Source organism: Papilio machaon, chromosome W (assembly GCF_912999745.1).
Source record: "Papilio machaon chromosome W, ilPapMach1.1, whole genome shotgun sequence".
Classification (NCBI taxonomy): Eukaryota; Metazoa; Arthropoda; class Insecta; order Lepidoptera; family Papilionidae; genus Papilio; species Papilio machaon.
Genome location: NC_060015.1, coordinates 8,869,103 through 8,878,742, shown reverse-complemented (window position 1 = coordinate 8,878,742; position 9,640 = coordinate 8,869,103). Strand labels below are relative to the sequence as shown.

The window sequence follows — 9,640 nt, the reverse complement described above, 5'->3', positions numbered from 1 at the left end:
GTAGAGTCGTCCATAGAACTTCTCGACCTCACTCAAGATGTCAGGTCTAGAGGACACAACCCTGCCCTCGTCAGTTTTCAGCTTAGACAGTTGGCTTTGCCCAATAGACAAATCTCGGGAGAACACTTTGGAGCCTTTATTCTGCTCAATAGCCTTTTTAACACGATTTGTGTTAAATCGGCGTATGTCGCGCTTAATGCTCGTCGAGATCTGTCTATTGAGCAACCGATACCGTTTCGCATCATCTGGAGAGTGCAGAGTCATGTCTCGCCTTTCCCTCATGAGCTCAAGAGTGTGGTTCGAGAGTTTCCTGGACGAGCTTCTACGGTGGGTCTTAAAGAACTTAGTACCCACCGCCTGAACTGCTTGCACGAACCCGTCATTCATATCATCCACGCTACTCCCTAGGCAATCGAATCGGTTCTGGAGTTCCAGCTGAAAGTTTTCGGAGTTTTGGATTAGGATTGGTGCTGTCCGGAGCGTAGACCCTAACAGCCGACGGCGCTCAAGCTTTACGTCGATATTCAATGTGCCTCGGACAATTCGGTGATCGCTCCCGGTTTTAACCGCATTGATCACTGAGACATCATTGAATATTTGCTTTCTCGTCGACATGATAAAGTCTATCTCATTTTTTGTAGCACCGTCTGGGCTCATCCAGGTCCACTTTCTTTGCTCTTGCTTCCTGAAGAAGGAGTTCATCATGTAGAGTCCCTCCTTCTCCATGAAGCCGGCCAGCAAGTGGCCCCGGTGGTTGCGCTGTCCATATCCAAAATTTCCCACTCGCAGCTCTTCTCCGTCCCGTTTGCCCAGTTTCGCGTTGAAGTCCCCCATGACAACGGTGTAAAAGGTTTTGGAACTATGCATGGCTCGTGAAATATCCTCATACATAATTTCGACCTCTTCATCGGAGTGTGTCGAAGTCGGTGCGTAGACCTGTATGACCTTCAGCGAATACTGTTTGGTTATTCTGAGTATCAGGTACGCCACCCTAGTCGACACACTCTCGATCTTCACTACATTGTTCACGAGGGACTTGTGGACGATAAACCCGACACCACCCTGCGACTGTTGGTCGCCCTCCCGGAAGAAGAACAAGTTACCGGACTTGAGGATTATCGTGTCCTCCCCCTCTCTTCGGACTTCTGATAACCCTACAACGTCCCACCGTAACTTGCTCAATTCTTCTTCCAGCTCCGCGATCCTCTCATCCGTACGCAGTGTACGCGTGTTTAATGTTGCCAGGGCCAAGGGTCGTCGTTTGTGGTAGCCGGATCCGAACCGGGGATTCTTAGCACCCCTTGCCCCACCGTTACCCTGGCCGCTACCGTAACCAGGAACAGTGGGGCCGCCGGGTACTAGGGGCCATGGTCGTGTAGCCATCATTGGGGGGGATTGTGCCATAATCGCCACGCTTGGCATGCGGGTTGGCGATCGCAGTAGTTCCACCGTATCCTAGGGACGCTGCTGCCCGTCCTCCGGTGGTCTGGACGCAGTTTAACGACATTTTGAAATAAATATTTCAATGTCGGAATCGAAAGTTACAAATCGATTTTCCTTTTATTTCGAATTAAATATGGCAATCATGCACTAAGACGTTTCAAATTTATTGCGTAGGTAGAGAATGCTTAGAGAGTGATTGAGAGAAAAGAGAAATCGTTTGAGAGTAGATACTTTTCCTGAAATAAATATTTCAATTTCGGAATCGTAAGTAACAAATCGATTTTCAAAAACTTACGAATCTCAAAAATTGAAATATTTATTTCAGAAAAAGTATTAACTCTCAAACGATTTCTCTTTTCTTTAAATCAATCTATAACCATTATCTACCTACACAATAAATTTGAAACGTCTAAGTGCATGATTGCCATATTTAATTCGGAAAAAAAGGAAAATCGATTTGTAACTTTCGATTCCGACATTGAAATATATATTTCAGAAAAAGTATTAACTCTCAAACGATTTCTCTTTTCTCTCAATCACTCTCTAAGCATTCTCTACCTACGCAATAAATTTGAAACGTCTTAGTGCATGATTGCCATATTTAATTCGTAATAAAAGAAAAATCGATTTGTAACTTTCGATTCCGACATTGAAATATATATTTCAGAAAAAGTATTAACTCTCAAACGATTTCTCTTTTCTCTCAATCACTCTCTTACCATTCTCTACCGACGCAATAAATTTGAAACGTCTTAGTGCATGATTGCCATATTTAATTCGTAATAAAAGAAAAATCGATTTGTAACTTTCGATTCCGACATTGAAATATATATTTCAGAAAAAGTATTAACTCTCAAACGATTTCTCTTTTCTCTCAATCACTCTCTTACCATTCTCTACCTACACAATAAATTTGAAACGTCCAAGTGCATGATTGCCATATTTAATTCGGAAAAAAAGGAAAATTGATTTGTAACTTTCGATGCCCAGAATTAAAATATTTATTACAGAAAAAGTAAAAACTCTCAAACGATATTTCTTTTCTCTTTATGTCTCTCAAACGACTCTCTAACGATTCGCATTGAAAAAAAAAAAAAAAATTAAAGTGAGGGGGCCAACTTCACACTAGAATTTGAAATTGTTTTTACGGAGAAAGTAGGAACTCTCAAACGATATTTCTTTTCTCTCAAACCCTCTCAAACGATTCTCAAACGATTTGCGTAAAAAAAAGTAAAAAAAATTAAAGTGAGGAGGCCAACTTCACGGAGGTTCAAATTTCACCAAATAAGGGAGCGGCTGTGGGGTTGTAAAATCAGTTTACAAAAACATTGATGTACCCGAAGAACTTAGAAAATATGATAAAAGCTGGTCCTATGCAAATCAAATGAGTTATGCAAATTGTAATATAAAATTGCACAATGTATATAACTTAATTGCCGTTCAAGTTTTTTGGTTAAGTGGTTACTTTTATTTATTCAAAGAAATAGCTTGTCTTCGATTTAGTCTTTGTTCTGTGAATGTCAACTGTCAAATATTACCAAAATGTCAAACGTCACAAATCATAAATTCAACAATTCAAATTGTAATATCTGTGTTGTTGGTTGTGTTAGTTTTGTGTGTTTTTTCTTATACTATTAAACTTTATATTAATAACTTATAAAGCCCTAGTTTTAAATAAGAATACAATTAATAAAGTGAGTAGTGAATTTTTTTTAATTCTTGTTCATTAAAATGTAAACGCTTGTTGTAGTATTTAAAAAGATATCCGTGTAATTTTATAAACATACTATTATAAATAGTGCTTATTTTTGGTAATACTTTACAAAAGTGAATTTCAATAAAATTAATTTTAAACGATAGGAAATGATCTCTTGTACACTGCTTTGAAGTTTTATTGGGGGTCGTAATTTATTTCGAAAAAAAAATCGTACTTTTTCATAGTAACAGGTATGTTCACATTCACCATTTTTGTAATAATCACATTAATATAAAATAGACCAATTTATATTATAAATAACACATAACATACATTTTCACTTTTCACACATTTTTTCGATTTAATTTAAAATGTTTCAAACATAACCTAACCAGTTTTTTTATGTTCTAAACTTAACCTAACCTTTTTTTCCGGTTTTTTATGACTTTCTCCAAAATAAGCTACGACCCCCAAAAAAAACTTAATGTTCCATAGAGTGTAACTCATCCAAGTATCCTACTTCCAATAATAATTTTATTAGTCAAGCAAAAGTTTTGTAAATTTCTTCCTTTCAGGTTTATTAAGAAAAAGTTAAGATGGTACACTCCTCAGAGGGCAAAGGCTTAAAAAGCGGAGCAATTGATTTTATAGCTGGATCACTTGGTATGGATAATTCCCTTATCCAATTAAATTACCTTTATAACAATTTAATCCAAAAATGATTGTTAATACATTAGAACCTAGATAAACTAGAAACTCTGTTAAGACAGAATCCTTCTATAAGCAAGAAAAATATTGTGGTCCTTTGGAACTCTCTTAAATACAGGTGCTATTATACACTGTACCTTTAATTGACGGAGGAGAAGACCCACAGAAAGATAATATTTCCCATCCCCTCCTCCATCTAAACCCCTCCCCTTCCTATCCTGTTAAGAAATGGGTGGGAAGGGAACAAGGACTAAATTTAGGCTTCTAGAATGCACGCACATTACTTCCACTTCAGACATGTCTTCTGTGGTGTTGTGGTATTTACGACGAGCGAGCCAATTTGTGCAACAGATGTTGTTGTTGCTGGTGTCTACCACTGGAAGTGTGGTAGTTGTGACTGTACATGTATTTACATTGTACGGCTAAGATTTATATTGTGATGTATTTCTCTGTAATAATTGTAATAACATAATTATTAATAATTGTTGCACCAGGTGGTGTGGCAGTGGTTTACGTTGGACAACCATTGGATACAGATGCAAACGTTTCCTCACCTATATAAAGGCATGTATGATTGTTTAAAACAGACACTCAAAAATGATGGCATAATCCGAGGGCTATATGCAGGGACCACACCGGCAATTATGGCTAATGTTGCAGAGAACTCTGTACTTTTTGCAGCATATGGCTATTGTCAAAAGTTTGTTTGTCATTTAACGGGCACCGAGGTAAACTTTTATTTTTTATTTTTTTATGAATGAGGCGAAATTTTTCGAATATTTAATTATATACATTTACGATCTTTTACACGTCTGTTAATTAGCGATGACAAGTTAAAGCAGTATTGGAGCTCATGCTGGGTTATGCAGGCTTTAATAAAACAGAATGTCTCCATCATTATATCCTGTCCTGTTTATGTTTGTTTATTTATCAAACTAGCTTTTACCCGCGACTCCATCCGCGCGAAATAAAAAAAATGCACACAAGATAAAAAAGTTCCTATGTCCATCTCCTAGTTCTAAGCTATATCCCCATCAATTTTCAGCTAAATCAGTTCGACCGATCTTGAGTTACAAATAGTGTAACTAACACGACTTTCTTTGTAATATATAAAATTCTCGTGTCACAGTTTTCGTTGCCATACTCCTCCGAAAAGGCTTGACCCATTCTCATGAAATTTTGTGAGCATATTCAGTAGGTCTGAGAATCGGCCAACATCTATTTTTCTTTTTTTTTATTTTTTTAACTGCGCGCGGACGGAGTCGCGGTCGACAGCTAGTATATATATATTATAGATGAATGCGTTGGCAGGTTGCGTTGTTTGTAATAGAAATCTGCAATCCGTGGATATTACTACTGGGCATGCCAAATGCTACATGTTGGCAATGTAAATTCCACTTTGGAACCAATTGGAATTGAAAAATACAAAAATTAAATTACTGCATTTAATTTTTGCTTTTTTTTAACTCTCTGTCTAGGCAATCTTTTGTAGTTAATTTGAATGTTGGCTGTGAGCTGTAAAATGGCACCAATTCTAAAAGTCAGTGACCCTTTTATTTTGAATCGTTAGTATGTATAATATGTATTCGTGTGATTTGAAATTTACAGGTCAAAAGGTTGTTAATTGTTCAATAGAGTATTCATTCACGAGCGAAATATATGTATAGGTATTCTATTCCATATATCCCGCCATTTTTTGAAACATTCACGCAATTGTAGCCACTACATGCCTATTTTTTTTTCTATATTTAATAAAAAACTGTTACAATATTTTAGAGCACAGATCAACTCTCCATGATGGGTAACGCATCAGCGGGATTCCTGGCTGCTTTCTTCTCGTCATTCACCCTGTGTCCCACAGAACTGATCAAGTGCCAACTTCAAGCCATGAGAGAGGTCAACGTGCAAGGCTCCCAAACAGCTGTATGATGAATTTTGGGTATTTTGTTAAACATGTCATTATTCTGAAAAATTTAAACAATATAACTTATCGTTCATTTCTGAGACCAAAATCTCCGTATAAAACATATTGTTTTCTCAAAGATAATGAATGAGAGGGATGATGCAGTAACTAACGAATTGTCAATGAATCTAGTCCAATTTTCCGATTATGAATTAACTTTGAAGTGCGACAAATTACTTATCACGAGCGCATAGATTTTTCAATTTTAGATTAGACTGCTGTCGCTGGTGACTCCTTCCGCGCGGACAAAAACATAATAGTAGCCTATATGTTCTTCCAGAATCTATCTACATCTATCCATTGAGCCTTTCTGGAGATACCTTCAAACATACCATCCATCGAAACATTCGTATTTATAATATTAGCAAGATTATTCTTTCAGTTTTACTTTTATAGGCTCCGAGTGTACTGCAATTCCTTTGATTTTCTTATTGAGCGCATTCATTTCTATCGCAAGTGTAACTTTGTAAAATAATTTGTAAATATGTACATAGTAATTATTTTAAATAGACGATAATCTATACTCTATACATATTAATACAATTAAAATGTCTTTATACATCATGTGTATGATAACGAAAAACCAATTTTAACTTTTTGTCTGTATGTATGTCTCTCCGTAAGACCGCGTTTGTTTCGAATAATCTCCGGAACAGCTGCACCGATTATGAAGGGACTTTTACAAAAAGGTAGCTGACGCGGGCATTTTATAGGCTACTTTAATTATGCGCTGACGAAGTCGCGGGCGACTGCTAGTCTTTTATATAGCTCGTGTAACTAGCGTTAATTTTATTATACTACACATGTACCTACACTATCACTGCCTTTAGATAAATGTACGCGATATCAAGGGCAGATTGTAGCTAATAGTTGTATTAATTTTAGATAACACCACTACAGCTGTCTCAGCAAATATTCAAGCAGTATGGTATACAAGGTCTCTTCAGAGGTCTAGTACCCACCATTATGAGAGAGATGCCGGGATATTTCTTCTTTTTCGGTGGATATGAAGGTTCGAAAGAATTTATTACAAGTTAACGAATCCGTACAACCGATATATAAATATTTACAATTTAATTTCGGATGACTTGCGATAAATCGATTCGTCAGTAATTGTATCTTATCTAAAATGCCATTCATAATTTTGGCTCTACTGCTCATTTGCCACTTTACACATTTAAAAAATGTAGATAGCAATATCATAGTTTAATGATGCAATTTTAAAGCTTTTAAGCATGGAATGAGAGCGTCGGTGGCTCAAGGGATAAGCACTTGACTTACAATCTACAGGTCATGGGTTCGAATCCCGCCATGTACTTATATGTTTTACATTTATCTGACGTTCTTACGGTGAAGGAAAACATCGTGATATAACCTGCACAAATCTGAAAAGATATGTGTGAAGTCAACCCGTAATGGACCAGTGTGGTGGACTATAGCCTAGTCACCCCTAACTTGGGGTAGGCGCCGAGCCCCTCAGTGGAGACGTATAGTGAGCTGATGATGAAGCATGTAAACAACTTTTTGTTTTTAGGTACAAGAGAATTATTAGCGAAGCCGGGACAGTCGAAGGATGACATAGGTTTTGTAAAAACCATGATCGCAGGCGCAGTTGGCGGCTGTGTGCTGTGGACAGTTATCTTTCCCTCCGATGTTATCAAGTCACGTGTTCAGATATCAAACAAAAAGTTAAAGTTCCTAACAGTGGGCTATGAGATTGTAAAGAAAGAAGGTAAGATAATTAACAAAACTACTAGTAAACTCGGGGCTTATCCGAATCAATATATTCGAAGATATTTTATTTTGGTTATAAACAAAGGCTAATTTCGACTCCTGTCTCTGCCTTCAAGCAATAAAAAGTGCGAGTTACTTCGGAAAAACTAGTTATATGGGTTACAGGTACGGACTTCCTCTTTAGAGAGTCCTCTTTCCCTTCCCACCCTTTTTCTTATAAGGAAAGTATGGGAAGGGGAGGTGGACTTGATAGAGGAGGAGATGCATAGGAAGGTTAAATATTCTCTTTTTGTGTGTCTCCTCCTTCGTCGATTGAGAGTAGACAACGCATCTGCAATTGCGAATGTCTATGGGCAGCGGTCGCTTCGCCATTTCGAGGAGTTCATATGGCCGCTCCTTTGCTCCTTTGCCACCTTGTAATATGAAAAAAAAACTTAGGTTAATTATAAACAAGCACAAGTATAGAATTCTATGTCCTTTGATAGTCTAGTTCAATTTCTATTTGTGCCCATTTGTTTTGAATCGAAAGGTTATCAGAATAACGTAGACAACTCATGCTTACGTTAAACTGATAACCTTTTAACCGTGGGTTTCTGAGAACAAAATCGTTGTGTAAAACATAACATCCCTTTGACAACACAGATATCGATGAGTCCTATGTATAAGGGCCAAAGTAAAAAATTGATAATTTTTACTTTTTTGTGTTAAAAGCTACCTCTTAGTTTAGTTAACAACATGCAATAAATAAAATACACATTTATAGGTATAAATGTTATTTTTTTGCTGAAGTAAAAGGGCCTACGCAGCCTATTTTCCTATATGGTCTAAATTTTGAGAGCCTCACCTGAAAAATTATTAATTTGAACATTGGCCCTTATTCCTAGTAGCCATCGATATAACAGTATGTTTTAAACGGTGACTTTGATCTCAAAAACCCACTGTAAGTGTGTAAGTGTAAATGTTTAATGTCCATAACATGTTTAGTTGTTAGTGCGTATGATTTATACTATGACTAGAAAAGTAGTTATTTATACACTAACCGGTTTCTCGTGCAATTTACTCATAGACATCGATTACCTTTAATTAGATTTAACACAATTATATATCCATCTGGTTATGATAAAACAAAATAATTATTAGTTTTATTAATACACAATCGCATACTGATACAAGGTTTTTCTAGTAATAATATATTAATAATAGCTGTCGCCCGCGACTACGTCCGCGCGCAGTTAAAAAAAAAAACTAAATGGGGGGGAGGGTTTATGAAAAATAGATGTTGGCCGATTCTCAGACCTACTGAATATGCTCACAAAATTTCATGAGAATCGGTCAAGCAAACGGCAAACGGCGGAGCAGTTCAAGTTCGAACCCCGTGACACGAGAATTTTATATATTAGATTATGTTTAAAGTCACACTTCAAGTTGCGATACAAGTTTCACAAATAACAGTGAAAACACTTTTTCACGTTCATGTCATCTTTTTTTTGTAAAAAAAATCTTGATTTCACTTTGTCATTTGGTGTAAACAAAATAATCTTTGCGTGAATTTATTTATATTTGTTTTTTAGTTTTCTTAGCTCTTTACAATGGATTAAAACCTACGCTTATAAGGACAGTACCAGCGACCGCTGTGTTATTCGTGGTGTATGAATATTCCAAGAAATTTATGCACCAATCATTTGGGGATTAAATATTAACTTATTATCATTTATAAATACTCTGTACAGCATTTGTGAATAGTAATTTAATTAAAATTTAAATTTTCATCGTGATTTCTGCCGAATAATACAACAGTATACTGTTGTCTACACTACAATAGTATACTGTTGTATCTTTTATTAAAGATAATGAGAGACAAACTGTATTGGTTATCTCTCTGTAATGTTGGTATCTACTTCCGAGAACAATAATTTATTTTAAGTCAAAAATAAATGACAATATACTAGTATTTTACGTTGTAAAAATTTTATGACATCTTTAAATACACTGTTATTATTATTAGTGGTTTTTTTTTCTTGTCCAATCGAGAAACAAGGTCTTGACTATAATGAGGTTATCTGGATTATCTTCTGCAATACTTATTGCGCATTGCT

The 9,640-nt window shown here is 36.2% G+C and overlaps 1 pseudogene; it reads left to right on the top strand.

Annotated features, from left to right (window-relative positions):
* The first annotated feature begins 3,083 nt into the window (after window positions 1-3,083).
* LOC123720911 lies at window positions 3,084-9,397 on the top strand (annotated as a pseudogene).
* The last annotated feature ends 243 nt before the right edge of the window (window positions 9,398-9,640 follow it).